General features: G+C 54.7%; 1 protein-coding gene across 6 annotated transcripts in view; it reads right to left on the reverse strand.

The window, feature by feature from the left end:
* Positions 1 to 20,797, reverse strand: part of ASTN2 (astrotactin 2) — a 730,659-nt gene that overhangs the window by 180,880 nt on the left and 528,982 nt on the right. The window lies entirely within an intron of this gene.

A 20,797-nucleotide genomic window follows, 5' to 3' on the forward strand; every position in this document is an offset into this window, starting at 1 on the left:
ATTTCCCTCCAGAGCTGACTGCACTTCAAAGGAGAGGCTCCTGAAGAAAGAGCACCCAAGGACCACCATGCATGCAGACTCACTCACACGTCCCTGGCCCATGAGCCATCCAACTGGAGTGCGAGGCGCTGCTTGCTTGAGTGAGGATTACTCGCCGACATAAGGACTGCGGGGCCAGGTATCCAAGCTGGTACAACCAGAAGAGCTTGTAAAAAGCACTTCAGGGAGTGCATCTGATGACAGCTATTAATACCCAGGCACTGTCATTAGCATGGCAGAGACTGCTCCCCGCAGCTCCTACCGTCTCAGAGGACTGACTGATCCTGCAATATGAGCCCCAGAAGCAACAAAGCAGAAGCCCAGGCTCATGGATCAGAGAACAGGATCGGGCCCTGGAGTAGTAAAGATGAAATCATTTGTAATCAAATTTCCTTTGAATCTATTCTTGGGGCTTGTTTACTTTTTGCTCTTCACTGAGGCTGGGACAGACAGAAAACAGGTCAGTTTCGCATCCTAGTTCTCACACACTAGCCCTGTGCTATTGAAACCAAGTTGCTAATACTCCAAGGCTGTGTCTACACTGGAAGTTTCTGAGTCATGATGTCATTAGCATATTTTCTGCCAATTCTTTTTGCACAAGGGGTTTTTGCACAAAAAGAAGCAGTGTAGCGACTTCCGTTTTGCGCAAAAACCCCTTTTTGTGCAAGATCCTTATGCCTCTCCGGGAGAAGCATAAGGATCTTGCACAAAAGGGTTTTTTTTGTGCAAAACAGAAGCGGTTACAGTGCAGAAAATATGCTAATGACATTGTGATTCATGCCTATGAGTCCCTCATTAGCATATTTTCTGCCTCAAAAACATGCAGTGTAGACAAAGCCCAAGGGGAATGCTTAAGACAAACCAGCACCCTGGCCTATTGGTTCCTAGTGGTGGCTGGATCTCTGGAAACCTGGGTCCAAGAGCCAGGAGCCCCACCCAGCTGCTGTGTAACCTTGATTAAGTTGCTTCACCTCCTCTCATTTGTCAGGCTGGACTACTCAGACCATGAGCTCTTCAGGCAGGGGCTGTCTCCCGCTGTATGAACGTACAGCACCTAGCACTCTGGCGCTCCAACCTCAGCTGGGGTCTCTAAGAGCTATGACCATAATGGAACCCTGACTTCACTATTTCTATTGGCTTTTGCAACTCCTTTCCCAATGTATCAGAAGCCCTCCAGTTTGGACCCCAACCCACTGAGGAGTGTCTCCTTCCCATCAAACAGCTTCACGGGCTGCCTCCACCCCAGCCAGCCCTCCGCTGACAAAACCCCATTGCTGAAAGCAGAGCTACTTCACCCCCTTCAAACCTCCCAGAGCGCCAGATGGCAGATATGTGCCTGGCCCACAAAATATGACTAACTCTCCATTGGGTTACACCTTAAAGCCCGAAATCACTCCTAGGGGAGGACAGAGCTGGCTTCAGCGGATTTGGCATTTAACACAACACTGTAGTAAAAACGCCTTCCTCCAGCCATTTATAAAAAGAAAGGGTATAAATAGAGCCATACGTCACACTCTATTGTTTGGGATTGTGTCAGTTTCCCCAAACACACACGCATCCTTGTAACAAGGCGCCTCGAGTCCCCCCTGTCTGTTGCACTTCTGCTTCCAGACATTTGCTAAATGTTCCCATTCAAGGGGGGGAATACACCATTATCCTTTAGCTCCTAAGTAAAGCTGAGAAGCGAAAAGGATATTTCAGGCAATTAGAGAATGTCTAGAATAGACATCAGATGCATGAGAATTAATTATCTCATGCTGCAGCCATATAATAAACCCCTCACCCCATGACCCAAAAAGCCGGCTATAACTAGTGTGATGAGGAATTCATGGAAAGGAAAGGGTACAGGCAAACCACACCAGACCCACTACGTAATGGGAGGCTGGGAGGGCTGCACGGCTGACCTAGGTAACGATGCCACAGATGACGGCCCGGGATGGTTCTTTCTAAATAGGGCCACAGCTCCGATGGGATTTCCTGATGGTTTCAAAAGAGAAAAGACGGATCAGTGGATTTGAGAAAAGCCTGCGGGAGCCCAAGAGGGAGACAGTTGGATTTCCAGCGGGCGAGGGGGTACAGAGGGCAGGGAGCTGGGAGCTCTCTGCAGCCGCGGGAGGAAAGGCGTTAGATCATCCTTGGCCTTTGAACTCCACCTGCTGCTCCATGTCATGTGTCCCGTGGCAGACTCACTCTCCGGCTCCCCTCATATCTCCGGCCAAGGAAAGACAGGGTCAGTGGGGCCATGTGCAGCGATGGTCAGGGAGCCAGCACCAGGGGGAGCTGAAGAAAAAACACCTGAGCCAGCACCCATAAGGAATAGTTTCCAGAGTTCTTTGAACTCAGCATCCACCAGCACCCAAGGGGCGGGAGCTGCCCATGCCGCTGTGTCCTGCTGCCCAGGAAAGGCACCACGGCTAGTACCTGGCCCAAAGCGAGAGCTGCTGAGTAGAGTAACTCCACTCACGTTGTCAGTGTAGGGCTCCATTGTGCCGCTGCTACTCCTGCAACCCACACTGCATTACTACCACTCCTGCAACCCACACTGCATTACTACCACTCCTGCAACCCACACTGCATCGCTCCCGCTCCCGCAACCCACACTGTGGCACTCCCACTCCTGCAACCCACATTGCGACATTACCACTCCCGCAACCCACGCTGAGCCACGCCCACTCCCGCAACGCACACTGTGCCATTACCAATCCTGCAACCTCACGCTGCATTGCTACCCAACCCACACTGCATCACTCCCATTCCTGCAACCCACACTGCACCGGTCCCTCTCCTGCAACCCACACTGCATCGCTTCCACTCCTGCAACACACACTGTGCCGCAGCCGCTCCTGAAACCCACACTGCATCGCTACCGCTACCGCAACCCGCTCTGCGCCGCTGCCGCAACCCCACACTGCATCGTTACCATTTACGCAATCCCACACTGTACCATAACCACTCTTGGAACCCCACACTGAATTGCTACCACAACCCTCACTGCACCACTGCACCACTGTGCCATTACCACTCCTACGACTCCACACTGCATTACTATTGCAACCCACACTGCATCGCTCCCGCTCCTGCAACCCACACTGTGCTGCTGCCGCTCCTGCAACACAAACTGTGCCGCTTCTGCTCCTGCAACCCCACACTGCATCGCTACCACTACCACAACCCATACTGCAACGCTGCCGCTTCCGCAACCTCACACTGCATCATTACTGCTCCCACAACCCCACACTGTGCCATTACCACTCTTGCAACCCCACACTGAATTGCTATCGGAGCCCACACTGCATCGCTCCCACTCCCGCAACCCCACACTGCATCACAACCACAACCCACACCACATTGCTACCACTCCTGCAACCCACACTGCACCGCTGCTGCTCTTGCAACCCACACTGTGCTGCTACCGCTCCTGCAACCCACACTGCATCACTACTGCAACCCACACTATATTGCTACTGCTCCTGCAACTCACACTGCGCCGCTGCCGCTCTTGCAACCTCACAATGCATTGCTACCGCTCCTGCAACCCACACTGAGCTGCTACCATGGCTGCAACTGTACACTGCCCCCACCACACCCGTAACCTCACATTGCACTGCTACCGTGCCCGCAACCCCACACTGCACTGCTGTCGCTCCTGCAATCACACAGTGCATCACTACCATTCGCACAACCCCATATTGTGCCGCTACCGCTACCATAACCACACACTGGGCCCTTATCGCTACTGCAACCCCACACTGTGCTGCTACCACTCCCTCAACCCCACACTGCATCATTAACACTACCGCAACCTGACACTGAACTGCTACCACTACCGCAACCCACTCTGCTCCTCCGCTCCTGAAACCCACACTGCCCCCCACTCCCATAACCCACACTGTCCTCCCACCACTCCCATAACCCACAAAGACTCCAACCACTTTTGCAAACCACTATCCTTCTGCCACTCCTGTACCACACGCTGCCCTTCTTCCACTTCTTCACCCAGTCCCCTACCACCTGCACATCCCACACCACCCTCTGCCACTCCATACCACTCACTGCCCCAACCATCCTCACTCTCCCACATTGCATCTATCAGCCCCGCACCACACGCCACCCTCCTGCTGCCGCCCTCTTACCATTCCCTCTGAACCGCCCTATACCTCTGCACTGTTCTCCGACTGTTACTCTGCACATCTAGGAGCCTGGCTCTGCCTCTGGGAACCTGCCCAGACATGCGCCCGGGCTGCTTTCGCAGCACCATCCTAAAGCCCCCTGCCCTACACTAAACGCTGCCCCCCTGGGCTCTGCCCTGCAGAGAGAATGCTGGGCACTCTCACACATCTGCCATGGCCAGCCCCATGGATGGTGCATGGTAAGTGGTATTTCGGCCAGTGCTTTCGCAGCTCTCCTTGCCCCCCAGGAGCACTCCTTGCTGGATACCCTGGCCACCCAGAGAACAAATCTCACCCGCCATGCCCATGCCCTTTAGCCACAGCTGGTAGCTAATTGCTTTTATTGTTTACGGTAAGCGTATGCTGCCCCCCCCCACCCCCTCGTACACTTTAATTAGATCCTGCAGGTGCAGAGCCCTGATCTGCCTTGTGTCAGCCTTTGCACAAACGAGGTTAGCCCGTCCATGCGTCCTTCAATTCCACCCATTAGGCCAACGCACCTACGCCCAGTAACAGAGTTACACAGAGAACCAGTGGGCCCCCGGCCCTGACAGCCGCCTCTATTCAATTGTGCTGACATTTGTTTCTGGAGGAGCAGCCGGCTGACGTCAAATCGAGCCCGGAGAGGCCAGGCGACGGGCTCAGCTGGCAGCCCATGGGCAGGGTTCCTCGGGGCTGGGCTTTGCTTGTTTTTAATCAGGATTTCTAGTAAGTGTGTGGGCTGGGGAGCCTGTGCACAGAGGGGAGGGGCACCAGAGGCAGGGAAGAGGTCAAGTGCTTTGGAGAAAAAGAGGATGGTTGTGGCAAAGGTCGAAGCGGCTCCTGAAGCAGGGATCCAGCAGCCTCCAGAAATTACCCTTCCCAGACATGACTATAAAGTCCGAGGGCTCCAGATTCCCTCGGGGGCCAGCACCTAGTCCCTTGGGGCTCCATGTCTACCTTAGGGGCGCTACTATAATCGCCAAGGTTCCCTGCTGCCCTCAGGGGACATTGTGCCAACAATGCAGGGCTCTGCACTGTCCTTGGGCATCCCTGCTGTGAAGTGGGGTGCCCAGTAGTCTCCTGTTGCCTGCAGCATTTCCTTCTGTGGGTTCTCCTCAGTTCTTGGCTGCCCTGCATGGATGTAGCACCAGATTAGTGGGACCCACCTGGCTCGTGGGGTGCCGGCATGTCTTTCTGGGGTGCTATCTGATTCCTGGAGGGAATGTTCTTGGGCTATCTGCTATCATGCCCTGCAAGCGGGGCTTTCACCGGAACTTGGTTGTCTGCTTACTTGCTTTCCTGACTAGGAAGGGATACTGTGGGGAGCCCTTGTACATACACAAAGGAGAAACTGCAATTCCTGTAATCCATACAGTGAGTTCCAGGCGGAAAAGGACTCCTCGCAGAGGACAATGCGGGGACACGTCTGAAAGGGAGAGATCTGCCAGATCTCAGTCTTGGAGTAGAGAGTCATCTCCAAACATAGCTGTGACAGTCCCCAACCCTCCAATCCAGCCCTGGCCCTGGGAGACTGAAGACTATTGTCTCTGCTCCTTAACCCGGCATTGGGGCGTGTGGGCCTGGGGGTTAATCCTCCAGGAGTCGGCCCTTTCTGATCCTTGACACAGCTACCTCCTGCCTTGGTGCCTGGCTGTGACTGAGGGGTAATTATCCCCATTCCACCCCGTTAACCCTTCTTTGGGCAGGGACCATGTCCCCAGACTGTTTGTCAGAAGCCAGGAATGGGTGACAGGGGAGGGGTCACTGGATGGTTCCCTGTTCTGTTCACTCCCTCTGGGGCACCTGGCATTGGCTGCTGTGGGCAGAGAGGACACTGGGCTGGATGGACTGACCCAGTATGGCCGTTCTTATGTTCTCTGTGACACCACCTCAGCCTGGGACGACTGGAAAGGGAGGCCCCTTGGCACCGTAACGTTAACCCTAGAGGTGCTGGGTTAGGGCCCGATCCTGGCAAAGGGCTGAGCAACAGCTAATTTGTGGGAAATGAGGGTGCTCAGCATCTCATCCTCCATGACGGCAGAGCCCATGATGGCTGAATAACCCCCTTCCCATAATGCACTGAACAGGCCGCTTGTCTTGTAGGAGCTGGCTGTTCCCCAGAACCCTCGGCCCTGGCAGCTTTCCCCTTCAAGTTAAAGTATCCACAAGGTATTGGTTCCCTGTGAGTCAGGCCACTTGGTTCACATCCTTCAGTGCCAGAGGGAGATTTATGAGAGGAGAAACTGGCGCGGAAGGTTTATTTTCTAGCTGAGGAGTCACACCATTAGATATATAGCGTTATGAATCACAGCAACAGCATCAAATGTGCTCTTTACGGTATAATAAGGCTGACACCCCACACCCGCCCATACCCATAGTACGGATTGATGGTTTCCCCCACAAGACGGCTACTTTGTTTGTTTTGACGTGTTCTAGACATAACGAGCCATAAAGCCCCATCTTACCATCTGTTGAGTCTATTCTTAACAAATATCAGGAAAACGAATGACCCGGGCACCCCATCCATCCCAGACGTGAGTGCAGACGGGTCTTATTTCTCTGACTGGTTGTGCGATGGGGGACACGGGGCTTGTTTAGTTTTCATGCCTCAGAGGCTCAGCAACTGAACACAGAAACATTTTAACTGCCGCCAACAGATCATGCGCGGGTGAGAAAGGGAGTGATGAAACGTCACTCCTGGCGGGCGGGGTTTTGGGGTTGCTGGGAAATAATGTGAGGGCCCCTGTCCAGCGTTCAAGGCCTTAAACACAAAGACAATTCCACCTCTGGGACTTAGGAAGAGTGGCTGGGTAGCGGGGAGGAAGAATTCCCTTCAAGTGTCCCAGTTTTCAGGCAATTCTTTTCAGAAGGACTGAGCACCCATCGTGAGCATCAGGCTTTCCAAAGAGCTCGAAGGGCTGGATGCAAGCTGTGTGCTCAGCCTTTCTGAAAACAGGGAGTCATCTGGTGTTGCCGAGGACTTGGACACCCGACCTAACATACGCTTTGGCTCAAAGAACTTCTGTGGAGAGTGCTTGCCTCGTTTTCAGGAAGAATGACAAAGGCAAATATATGCAATAGGGATGTCAACGTGCAGTTGACGATATGATTAACCGATACGCCTAGACTTCCCAGTTAATCTTGTTGAGTACATGCATTCCCACCTCCTCTCTCCGCTGCTGCCTTTGTATCAAAGGGGTGGGGGGGAAGGAGCGGCAGTTGGTGCCCATGAGGAGTTGGCTTCAAGGGGGCTCCCCGGGAGAACCAGATCTGCCTGCACTCCCTACCCCTGCACTGCTGCCTCTGATTGAGAGCCAGCAATACAGAGGGTGAGGGTGTAGGCTGGAGCCAATATGGGCAGGAAGCTGGCCTTCAAGCCAGCTCCCCATGTGTATCGGCTCTGTAGACCTGCCTGCTCCAGTCCCCGCCTTGCTGCCTCCTACAGAGGTCAGGGAGGGGGCAGGCAGGAGCCAGTGCTGGGGGGAGCATGTCTATCAGATGTAGCAGCAAGGTGGGGGGGCAAAGGAGGCTTCTGGGAAGCAGCCTCTGTCCATGGCAGGGCTGAGCTCCCCGTAGACAGAGGCTGGTCCATATCCAGCAGAGCAATCTCTGTACATGGGGAGTTCGGACCCTCCACACACAGGGGCTGTTGCCACCCTGCGCTGCTGCCTCTGTATCAGAAGCAGCAGTGCAGGGCACTAGGTAGCTGGTCTGCACGGGGAAGTGTTTTTTAAACGAGCTCGCCTCACGGACCGGCTCCGCCTGCCACCACGCACTGTTGCCTCTGCTACAGAGGGAGCTGTGTGGGATGGCGGAGGGCTCCCCAATAGTGGGGACAGGAGCGCACTGGCTGCCGGCCATAGCTGGGTAACCGATAACGTGAAACGAGGTTTACAAGATCGGTCAGCAAAGGCTTTCCTTGTCGACTGATCCCCGTCTTGACTGCCAGTTTGTGCCGACAAACAGCTGCGGCCATTTTTATTCTAACCAAGTGGGGGATATTTAAATTGACTATGTTGGTATGTCTAATGTATGTGCTTCTGTCAGCAGAGGCATGTTGTCTAGACATACTCTAAGTGTGGAGATAAAAAAACCGGACTTCCCAGTCCAGGGACTCTTTCCAGGGTCACAGAGTTTGCATCTGCAAGTCTGTTCCAGGGTCAATGCAAAGGAAGGGGAAATTTCCCTACTGTTCTTGATAGGTGACCACATTTTCTAGTGTGCACACCCTCCTCTTCTCTGGCTGCCTCTCAGGGGAGCAGTCTCTCTTGCAATCCAGCCAGTGGAGGGCTTTGACATTTTGCAAGAAAGGTCGGGGTGCTGGGAAGGATCCAGGCCGGGCAATGCTCCCTATTATTTATGGGAGACAAGGGAGCAGCAGAGGAAACTGGAAAACCTGGCAGCATCAGGCAACATTTCTACTGCAGTGACATTCCCGGCTGGGTGAATGGGTGTTGCTTTCACACCTAGAATACCAAGCTCCCTATTATAGCACAATCAGATTGGCCCTCCGCCCTGTCTCAAATGCATGTCGGATGTAGACAAGATCCATATCGGGAGGAGGCCCAAGTAGCCAAATTTTGCACAGTGTATTAATGCAAGAATAATAAGTACCAATTAACAGATATTATTAAAAAACACATCCAATAATAATGCTGTTCCCAATTGCTCTGGCGCCCTTTCAACTTTGTCCATGGAAAAATAAATTACTGGCACCAACCTTTCCTGTCTTCAGACTCTGCTTTGGAGAAGTTCTCTGCCTGCACGGCGTGTTTGCTTTGCTTTCAGAAGCTTGTCTAGCCTTTTACTTCTGGTCCAGGACCACAGAAAGCTTGGAGAAGCCAGTGAGAGTTGCAGTGTTGGAACCAAGGCCCTGGGAATGGCAGTTTCCCTGGCATGCCTGCTGATCACATGTACGGTTTTCTCCTCCCCTCCCCTAAAACAAGCAGCTCTGGGATACCACAGAGAAACAGCCCTGAAAAATGGGACTAACAGGCAGAAGCACAAAAATCTCTATCTGCTTGAACTGACTTCAAGGGGAAAGAGCAACATCACACAATCTCTGTGTGCAGTCCCTCCTGGGTAGCTGGAGGTCATAAGTGCTCTGAGTCAATCCAAATCTGACATGCTCCAGCTCCACTTTGATTTTTTTCACCCCACATTCACTGATGCGCTCATCGCTACTGCATTTCCTCAATGCAGGGCGCTGGCTTTCCCGGTTCCAGGTTGGCTCTGCCTCTGGGGCAAACTGAGATAGCTCATGGGAATCAGAAATGGAAAGGGGGGACTTGGCCAAGCTAGCCAGACCTACATTGGCTTGCAAGTCTCACAGGGATCGCCCCAAGCCCTGCAGGTGCCTGGATAGTTGATTGGCAGCAAATCATAGAATCATAGAACCACAGAGCTGGAAGAGACCTTACAAGGTCATCAAGTCCAGCCCCCTGCTCTAGGCAGGACCAATCCAACTAAATCAACCCAGCCAGCGCTTTGTCAAGCCGAGACTTAAACACTTCTAGGGATGGAGACTCCACCACCTCCCTAGGTAACCCATTCCAGTGCTTCACCACCCTCCTAGGGAAATAGTTTTTCCTAATATCCAACTGTGACAGGGTGCCTGCCCTGCACTGGGCCTTTAAGCCCAAGGCTCAGGTCTTGAGCCTTAGGGTGGCTGGAAGAACCCAGCTGAAGCGGCTAGGCTAATGAGAGCCCAGCTGTCAGAGATCCAGAGAAGCCCGGGTGGCTAGGCAAGCCCAGCTGTCAGCTATAAAGGGGCGAGTGGAGGACTGACTGCAGAGGAAGCAGGAGCTCCTTGGAAGGAGACAGGCTGGGGATAGCCAGCAAGGGCTGGAGAGGGCAGCCAAGACCCTAGCTAGGGGCTGGAGACAAGACCCCGGATTTGGAGCTGGATCGTGAGGCCAGCTCGGTAAGCAGGGTGGTTGCGACGAACTGTGCCAATGATGAGCAACCCATACAGACTGTAACTTGCCCTGAGAGGGGCTATATGAGGACAGTCAGGGGGCACTGAGGCACAGTGGGGGGCTCGCACCCTGACACCAACCTGGACCTCTCCCACTGCAACTTGAGACCATTGCTCCTTGTTCTGCCATCCGTCACTACTGAGAATAGTCATTCTCCAGGCAGTTTGGAACCTCCCTTCAGGAAGTTGAAGGCTGCTATCAAACCCCCCCTCCCTCTTCGCTTCTGCAGACTAAACAGACCCAACTTCCTCGGTCTCTCCTTGTAGGTCATGTGCTCCAGCCCCCTCATCATTTTGGTTGCCCTCTGCTGGACCCTCTCCAATGCGTCCACATCCTTTTTGTAGTGGGGGGGCCCAGAAATGGACATGATACTCTAGATGTGGCCTCACAAGAGCCAAATAAAGGGGAATAATCACATCTCTGGATCTGCTGGCAATGATCCTCTTAATGCAACCTAATATGCCATTAGACTTCTTGGCTACAAGGGCACACTGTTGACTCATATCCAGCTTCTCATCCACTGTAATCCCCAGGTCCTTTTCTGCAGGACTGCTACTAGCCAGTTGGTCCCCAGCCTGTAACAATGTTTGGGATTCTTCCGTCCCAAGGGCAGGACTCTGCACTTGTCCTTGTTGAACCTCATCAGATTTCTTGTGGCCCAGTCCTCCAATTTGTCTAAGTCACTCTGGACCTTATCGCTGCCCTTGAGTGTATCTACCTCTCCCCCTAGCTTAGTGTCATCTGCAAAGTTGCTGAGGGTGCAATCCATCCCCTCATCCAGTTCATTAATAAAGATATTGAACAAAACCGGTCCTAGAACTGAACCTTGGGGCACTCTGCTAGAAACCAACCGCCATCCTGACATCAAGCCGTTGATCACTACCCACTGGGCCCGGCCTTCTAGCCAGCTTTCTATCCATCTTACCGTCCATTTATCCAATCCACATTTCTTTAACTTGCTGGCAAGAATATTGTGGGAGATGGTATCAAAAGCCTTGCTAAAGTCAAGGTATGTCACATCCACTGATTTTCCCATGTCCATAGAGCCAGTTACCTCATCATAGAAGCTAATCAGATTGGTCAGGTACGACTTGCCCTTGTTGAATCCATGCTGACTATTCCTGGTCACTTCCCCCTCTTCCAAGTGCCTCAAAATGGATTCCTTAAGGATCCCTTCCATGATTTTTCCAGGGATTGAGGTAAGGCTGACTGGCCTATAGTTCCCTGGATTGTCCTTCTTCCCTTTTTTGAAGATGGGCACTACATTTGCCTTTTTCCAATCATCCGGGATCTCTCCTAATCTCCACGACTTTTCAAAGATAATGGGCAAAGGCTCCTCAATGACATTTGCCAACTTCCTCAGTACCCTCGGATGCAGTAAGTCTGCCTATCCTCTCTCATCTGTCATCGCTTCCCGCTCCTCCTCCGCCCCGAGCACCCCAACAATGTGGGTGTGCTCTCACACCTGTGCTAAGCCCGATCAAATCCCTGAACTGGGGCTGATTGCCCCTTGGACTCCTGGGCAGGGTTCCCTCTAAGATTTTCCAACCATGAGCAGAGTGAGTTTTGGCTTGTGCACCAATATTGAGCTCATGTGCGCTGGTTTGGATGTGTGCCCCGTGGCACCCAATTTATTAATACACACGTTCCCAGATTCTGGAACAGATCGCCCCCCCCCACCCCCAGCCACGTAGCATGTCCCATTCCCAGCTGCAGGAGCACACCTCCCCCTGTCCCTGCCATGTCCTGTTCCCAGTTGCCGGAGCAGACCACCCCCAGCCATGTGCAGGTCCTGTTCCCAACCCAGCTGCCAAAATAGGCCCTAGCCACCAGAGCAGTCCTTTCGCACACCATGCGGCGATGGCAGGTCTTGGCCCCTCACCCCAGTGGTTCTCTCACCACGCCATCTCAGCCAGCTCTGCCCACCAGAGTAGCCGCCTGTCACACAATTCTCCAGCAGAGGTGGGTGGGGGAAGAATTCTTTGTGCACGGCTGTGCAGGCGCGCACCTTAGCGGGAACTATGCTCCTGAGTATTCCAGTAGCACTTGCAGTATGTCCATTGTAGATTGCAAACCCAGGTTTGCAGGGCCAGGACTTGTGAACTTTGGTGTTTCCAAGCCAGTGCTTGGACATCCTCACCGGGTTTACAGCTCCTGGATTGTGGTCTTATATCTGTGCTAGCATGTCCCTATTGCACTAGGCAGACCTTCTGACTTGGGTCTGCCACTGGAGCAGGCCCACACTGCAAAACCTCGGGGCTTGGGAGTGGCAGGTTAGACAGGCTGCTGCTGCTTTTGCCACTGTGTCGTCTGGTGCTCAGAGCAGGTTTGATTGACGTGGCGGTAACAACGCCGGCTCTTTGCTCGCACTAGCAGCCCGTGTTGCTGCAGTGCAGGGAATTTCTGAGAGAAAGCTTAGTACAAAGGCGGTAAAATGACTTGAGGGGGGCATGACTTTTAATTACAGCCTCCCTCCCAGCCCAGCACTCAAAAGAGATTTGGCAAAACGGGGACCTGGAATGTGTGATAAAGGCATTTCCCTTCCTCTGGCCTTTTCATCAACGTGCCACAACCTCTTCAGCAACGCAGTCAACCAAACTAAGGCAACCCCATGGTCTCTGAGGGGGTCTCATAGCCAGGGAGAACTCCAGGCTATCTCTGTGGGTCAGGCTCAATGCAAACACTGCACTCTTCCTCAGTTCTGAAGCAGTGCCTCCCTCAGCCAAGATCAGGGCCTGATCTCCCGTGCTGACTGGAACCAAGGCCCAGTTTGGCTGGCTGGAATGCGCAGGCCATCCGAGGGGCATAGGCTACCGGGAATTCTGTGAAGAACTAACGAGAGCCTTCTCTGCTGGATTTCTCTGCTTTTTCCGGCTGTTGGAGGTTTACTTGGCCAAATTTAAGAGGGACAGATGGCCAATATGTGTCTAAATGTCCTTCTGCTTCCCCATCTGCTCTGTGCGGCGAGTGAGAGTGAGAGAGACAGAGAAGGGGGGAGGAAGGGGAGGTGGACAGCAAGGATTTGAGGATTCTGGCATAGCTGGTGTCATCGGTGGAGCTTTCTACGGTTCCAGTTGCAACCCCTCACCTTCGGTCACAGAGTTTCGAGGTCTCCACAGGCTGGAGTGTGTCCCAGACATGCAGCACTGATGGGCAGACTCCTAGAGCTGCTGAGGATGGTAGGTGAAGTGTTGATGATGAGGACAGACTGGCACTCAGGGGACACATCTCAGTGCACCTTTATTGACCAGGCTCCTCTTTGTGACGAGAAGAAGGGAGCTGTCCTCTCCTTGCTTAAGACATGCACTGGCCATACCAACAGCTACTCGCGAACGTGCAGATCCAGGGCCCTCTAGACCTGCCAGGCCAGTGCCTGTGGGGCACAAACACAGCCGGAATTGAAGGTTTCTGGCAAAGTGGGAAGAGTCCAACGTTGGCTCTGCTGAGCCTTTTCAGATCCATGCAGAGACGCAGGGAAGGGGAGCTGGGTGAACAAGGCCAAGTGCAGCCCACAGCCTCAGGCCCCAGCAGTAATGTAGAACTGTGCTACAGTCTAAATCAGGGCTGGGGAACCCTTTTTGGGTCAGGGGCCACTGAACCACAGGAAAATGAGTCGGGGGCTGCACACAAGTGACGTGACCCCCAACTGGGAAGGAGAAAGACATTTTCCACATTCTCCTCCCACACCAGCCCAGATTTTGTGTGCAGTGGAGCAGTGGGGGGCTGGCGTGTCAGTGCGGGCTCCCCAATGCTGGGGGGAGACCTGAGCCTCGGGGGCTGGATCCAGGCAAACCAGAGGCCACATCCATCCCCCAGGCCTAAGGTTCCCCACCCCTGGTCTAAAGAGACGTCTGTCCCCACAGCGGTATGGAGCATGCAGGAGGCTCTCTCACGTGCACACTGGCTGCAGTGGGAGCAATCTCCACTGGGGGCTGGGCAGATAAAGAAACACTGCTCCCCGCCCTCCCAGAGTACAAGGTCACTCACTGGCCCCGGGCATCTCCAGCAGCTGAGGAAGAACCAGGGTGTGGACGGAGTCCAGCCCCTCCTCTTCCCGAGGTGAGGCTGCCAGGAGTGCTTCTGACCAAGCCCCCTGGCAGCTCCACTCATGCAGCAAGCGCTGCCTGTGTTGTGCTCTGAGCTGCGAGGGCGACACAGCTAGAGATTAATGCTGAGATTACTCACATTGAAAATTAAATAAATGTCCCAGGGGTCTCCTAAAATTCTAACTAGAAGTTCATTTGTCTCCTTAAACACAAACAGAGCTTTGAATCAATCTCCCAAAGGGGATGAGATTAATCTCCCCTTGTTCCCTTTCCCCCAGCCCTCTAAGCGTTTCTGCAGCTGGCTGCGCCGCGCTTGTGAGAGCCTTTTTTTGTTTGTTTTGGTTTTTTGATGGGGGAAAGTGCAATGCAAATGAAAACAATATCCCTGAAAGAGGAAGGCCTCGGCCAGTCAAACCAGCACCCCGTGGCTGGCTATCAGTGCTGGCGGCCTGGATTCCTGCATACGCCGAATCTGCTAGGCCTCTGTTCTGTGATGTTCAGAGAGCATGGGGGGGACGCATAAGCAGCATGTCTCCATTCTCTCGCTGCTGCCTCTCAGGGTTAGCTGGCTGGCTCCTTTTCCAACCGCGTATTCCAGAGGCCTTGGAGGTTTCCAGAGGACGCAAAGCTGATGTCTCTCTCGCTCGGCCTGTGCCTCTCGGTGATTATCATGAGCTGGGCTGTTAGTCAATCACACAGCTGCAGAGAGCTGAGAAGTCAAGGCAGCAGAAAGGTGAGAATGACAGTATTACAGGCTTTGCCTGCTTCCTTTTACTCCTGGCAGCGCTCAGAGCCAGAGGACTTCCCTCTGCCCTGTTGTTGAAGGTGATGGACATTCCCCAAGCTCAAGGTTGGAGTCGTTGGTGGATGTGAGGGCAACAGAGGGTAGGAAGAGGCTGGGAAAAGTATGGGCTAAGCCCAAAAGACCAACCACTATCAAACGGGCACGGCAGACATCTAAAATGCACCCTCACAAAGGCAGGGTGGAGTAACTCCTTTCCCTAGCCTTGGTGCCTGCCCAAGAAAACGCTGTGAGGTGGGTTCACGTTTCTTCCTGCGGGGCTATTCCATGGCCACTGCGTTCACTTGGCTGACAAGGGTCCTGGGGAGGGGCAGCTTTTCCATAAGACAAAACAAAGATGTTGGAAGGAGAGAAACCATTGGGCTTCAGTATACGAGCCGAACTGGCCAATCAACGACGGAGGAGAGGGTTACTCAGTACCTTGATAGTAAAGAGTATGCTGCACCTCCCCCTGAATCTCTGACTGACCACTAGCTCTGACCACTGTCAGACATAGCATCCTGGAACGGGCAGACCCTAGCTGACACCCACTGCGACAGTGCCTCTGTCACAACGGAACACCAGCAGACTGAGATGGTACAGAGACAGCAGACTGACCTGTACACTGATATGGTCCCCAGAGACCTCTAATGTCTCCCAATACAAGCCTCAGTCATAACCTCTCTCTGCCTGTTCGCATCAAGCCAGACTCAGACAGGAAGCAGTGGACAGGCGCTCACTTGAAACTACATTGGGTACCAGTTCTAGACGGAAGAGAGGCCACAACGTCACCCCACTCCACCCATGTCACATCAATGTCACCGGTAGGGGTTCTCAGTGGAGAACAGGCAGTCCTGTTACTACAGAACCCATCCCTAACAGCCCCCTCAGCACAGCACAGACGGCTGGCCCGAGTCCTGCTTTGGGCCCCAGATGACTGTGAACAGGGGGTTGAATTTGGAAATGAATATTCTTGGCTGGGCTCATCCCACCTGTCATTGAGTCCCAGGGAAGCTGGAGCAGTGGAGTGGCCGGGAAAGCGTGTATGGAAGAGAGCTTCCAAAACTCAGGGGTGCAGGTATTTGCAGAAAGCAACATTGAAATCCAAATTCAAATATTCACGATCAACCAACCCATGGGCTATTTGCCAAATACATGTGTAGACCTCCCATTCTGTCTGCAGATATCTCACTGGAGAGCATTAGCTACATCTACGGAATAGTATCGACTCCAACAGGAGACAGCAACCGCGAGCTTACGGAGGAATAAGTGCAGATCCTGTGCTCAGAAGTTAAAAACTAGGCTAGTTTGGATGTGATTTATGTTGCAAGGCTGCTGCGGTGACGCCTGTCTGGTCTGAGTCATCCCACCAGGCCGGACCCTTGGGGTCTGAGTGATAGTCCTAGACACCTGCATTTGTTGTTTGTGCTAACGGTCAGTATCTCTACCCCCGCAACTGGCTGAGACCAGCCGCAGGACTCAAGCTGGATGCTGGAGGAGGATGCTATGCCGGCTGATGTTTTAGTACCTCTCCGTTCTGCTCTCTTACGGAGCTGCTGTTCCTAGCAGCCAATCGACTATGGCGGAAGTTTCAGAGGGGTGGCCTCTTAGTCTGTAACTGAAAAAGCTTGAAAAACAGCGAATAGTCCCGCAGCACCTTAGAGACTAACAAAAAATGTAGATGGTGTCGTGAGCTTCCATAGACACAACCCCCGAAAGCTCATGATACCATCTATATTTTTTATGGCAAGAGTGTAATTTTACAGCTCGTCCCACCTAAGGGGGAGCATGTAGCTACACTGCCCTGGGAGAGGCCAGGAACCACAGGGGAGCTCTGAGAATCACTCTGGGGCGGGGACATTACCTGCACCAGCTCTATGCCAAGTCTCGATCACTTCCCCATCAGTAGCGGTGGGTGGTGGGAGGGAGCAGCCAAGGCTCCGCCCACTGCCAGTCCCTCTCATGCCCTGCCCCCGGAGAGGGATAGCATAGGCAGAGGGACCTGCTGACCCCTTGCTGTGCCGCATCAGCTGGCTCACCATTGGGCCCTTAGCAGGAAAGAAATGTTCAAGGAATCACAAGTGAGCAAAAACCCATGTGGGCAAGGGACAGGCAGGAGAAGAGGGCGCATGGGTTACGTAACTGGCCTCTGGCTGGGGGGGGCACCTCTCCCATGGATTCCAATGGGTAGGGTCAATGGCCTCTAGACTAGAACTCAGGAGAAGCAGCGTTTACTCCCTGGCTTGGCCACTGAGGCTACATCTACAGTGCTCAGTTATTTTGGAACTAGCCAATCAGCCTGGCATAAGATGGGATTTTCAGGTCTCTCCTCCATTTCGGTCTTCTCTCCTGAGCCTCCGGTCTCTTGCTCCATGTCTTTTTCTCTCTCTCTCCTCCTCTTACTGCCTTCCCCGCTCTCTCTTTCTCTTCTCCTCCGCCTCCTGCCTCTCTCTCTGTCTCTCTCTTTCTCTTCTCCTCCCCCTCCTGCCTCTCACTCAAGGGACCGCGGAGCACAAATGGTCACTTGCGCCGCTTGCTCCCACGCGGCGGACCGACTAAGCGGCGCAGAAGTCATCCGAGTGCCACTGCAGGAGGCGAAGGGGGGCAGTGACGTTTACGGCCGGGGGCGGGGCCTGGAGCAGCTGTCACCGCCGCGGGGCATGGGGAGGCCTGAGAGGACGCTGTGCTCCCACGGAAGGGATTCCTTCCAGACAAGGAAGAGCGGCAAGGGCAGAACCTAGGTCTGCTGGACCCTGAGCCGCTGCTGACTCCTCGGCAGGTCTGGCAGAGCAGCGCCAGAGGGGCTGGGAGCCCGGGGGAGCTGAGAACTGAGGGATGTGCTCCCCACTGCGGGCCTGTCTGGTGGTGCTCACGGGGGCCCGGATCGCGCCAGGTGCACTACTTAAGCCTGGAGGGGACACCACTGCATTGTCTGTGCAAGCAGGTGGATCCTCATCTGGCTCTACGACAGACCGTGCGCCTTCGCCTTCCTTTGGCGCTTGGCCTCTGAACTTAGCTGATGGCTGTCATGGAAGTTTCCACTGCGTATTCTCTACCGGCAAACCTAACCCTGGAGGATGTCAGCCTCTCTAAAACAAGCGGCCTGCCTCACTGCAACCGCAGGTCTTTCTTTCAGTGGGGGCTGGGCACTTTTCCCTGCAGGCATCATGCCTGGGGGCGGAGGCTGCTGTAGGAGCCATGCAGGCCCATCTTGGCTCTCTCCTCACCCTGGCACTGAGAGCCCTGACTCAGCCTCCCACAGGAAGAATGGTGAGCTCCTACTGGGGGCTTCTGGCTGACTGCTGGGAATTACGGCTGAGTGACTCCGAGGACATAGGGAGCTGTCTCACACGCCAGAGGACACAGAGCTGGGGGGGCGGGGTGGCAACCTGCTGAAAGGAGGTAAAGACCAGAGAAAGAGAGGAGGGAATGGGGAGAAAAGGGTGGACAGACCAGATAAAAATGCCCAGGTTAAAAAAAAGGAGGGGGAGGGAAAGAGGGAAAGAATGGAACAGGTGAAAACAGGAAGTGCTCAGCAAGAATTAAGCATGCAGGGGAGAGAGAGGACAGCCCAGGACTGAGGGCAAGCTGCGATGGGGGTGGCTGTGGGAGACAAAAGGAGGGAATTACCTGTCTCCTGCCACAGAGGAAAACAAGGCCCCTAGTAGGACCGTGGGTGGGTAGTGGGGCCTGGAACAAAAGCAGACATCAGAGACTCCAGCTGCACAAAGGAGGCCTAGGCCTGGGTTACTGAAATGGTACCACACAGACACCGTCATCTCCCACCCGGTGCTCAGCTGAATACCGTCCGCACCTCCTGCTGCCATGACCATCAGTGCAGCATTCCCTACAGCCCTCTGCCCCGAAACGCCCTCTCCTGCAGCGCTCAGAGCAGCCTCCCCCCACTTTGGCCCTGGATGCTGGGGTGCTAGAGAACATGCAGCTCAAGACCAAGCCCAACCGTTGGCAGGAACAGCTGCTGAAGCAGGAAGTGCTGGGGAAAGGGAGGGAAGGCTCCTTTTCCCTCCAATTTGCAGGCCCATGCCTGGACCCCCGCCTGCAGAGACAGACTCCCTCTGAGGGCCAAGCGTCTCAGGGCAAAGCTTGCAGGTGCGGGGAGGGGCATGCGCGTGAATCGGAGTCTCTGAAAAAGGGCGGCTGTTTTTTTCAGGGCCTCAGCAGAAAGCACAATTAGGGGCTCCGTTCCAGCTGCGGCCGGTGGGACAGTCTTCAGCGGGACGGAGGGAGGGAGTGACGCTGCTGCTGGAGAAACGCAGCCCGCGTCCAACTCGCAAGCCAAGCGAGAGGCCCTTCCAGGGCAGGGCACATGGGAACGTCGCTTCTGCTCGGAGCCTGGGAAGAGTGAGAGCTGAACTCTGGGCACCCAGAGGGAGGAGGCGGGGGGGAGGGGGAGGTGGCTGCATCGTGGTAGCAGCTGAGGGAGGGGAGATGGGGCGCTTTCCAGGGGGATGGGGAGATGAGGAGCCTGGAAGGCCGCACTTCCCCTTTGCACAGGCCAGCGCATGAGGAAGGGAGGGGCGGAGAAGCTGTCCCACTTCCTGGCGGATGAGCGGTAGCAGCAGGAGCTCTTTAGACTGGCTAGGTCACTCATTTTTGTTTGTTTTCCCCCCCCTCCATTAACCCCATGCCTGCTGGCGAACCCATTTCCCCTTCCCCCCAAAGAAACTGCCCTCACCCCATATCCCATAACATCCAACCTACCACAGCATAACCGTGGCTCAGTGACCACTCCCGGCTGTTCTCCCCCCAACACACACGCTCTGCCTGCTGAGTCCCACATCCCTCTTGGATCCACCTTGGCCTTTGGCAGCCTTGGCTCTCTGTCACTGCCCCAGGCCCTGCCTGGAGAGTGCTCTGCCAAGCAGTGAGGGCGGACGGCTCTCCCGAGGAGGAGCAGTCACTGTCTTGTTGGGTTATTCTGGGAGTCGGCTGCCTGCAGGAGGCTGCAAACAGCTCCCTCCTGCTCTGCAGTGGAGAAGCAGCCAGCGTGTGCATCAGCCTCCTTGTGTCTCCCCCAGCTCTCAAAGGCAATTCACCCTGTTAGTTCCCGGCCAGGCTGGGGGAAGAGGGCTGGTCGGCGTCCAAGCAGAAGTTCTCATGGGGAAGGAGAAGGCAAGCAGATGGGATGGTGTTGGTGGCGGAGGCATAGAAGCTGCTTAGACACCAAGGTCCATCTTCTATGCTCTCTCCCCGCAAAGGGTGGGGAAAAGAAGCTGGTGCTGGCAAACCCAGGCTGTGTCAGGGCTGTGTCAGGGCTAGGGGCTCTACCGGTCTCAGGCCTTCAGATCCAGGCGGGGCTGCTAGCACGACACCCGCTTCCCAATACTGCAGCCCCCCTGCGCTTTGCCGGCCAAGCAGGAGATGCTCCCAAGCCTGGCTAAAGGACGGGCAGCTTTAAATGCCACCATCAGGGGCAGACTGAGCCAATCCAGGGCCGGGAGGCGAATGGAGCTTTTGCCACAGAGTACAGGCTCTTCCTACAGATGGGGCAAAGGGAGGCTGGAGAGAAAGGCAGCAGTTGTCACAAAGGAGGAGGCTATGGGCCAGGCAGAGGGCGGCGAGGGACAGATAGAGACAGAGGGGAAAGAAGCAAGGGAGACCGGGAGAGGAGTGACATGGCGCCAGAGAGGAGAGGTAGGCAGCTGGGGTGGAGAAGGAGAGCGAGGAGCAGAGAGAGGGATCCCAGGCCCAGGAGTGGGGAAGGATGCAGACAGGGATGCCCTGTCCTCTGTGGGTGTGGGAGAGCACGGCGGGGTGGGGGGGGGACACGCTAGGTGGTCA

Source organism: Pelodiscus sinensis, chromosome 22 (assembly GCF_049634645.1).
Source record: "Pelodiscus sinensis isolate JC-2024 chromosome 22, ASM4963464v1, whole genome shotgun sequence".
NCBI lineage: Eukaryota > Metazoa > Chordata > Testudines > Trionychidae > Pelodiscus > Pelodiscus sinensis.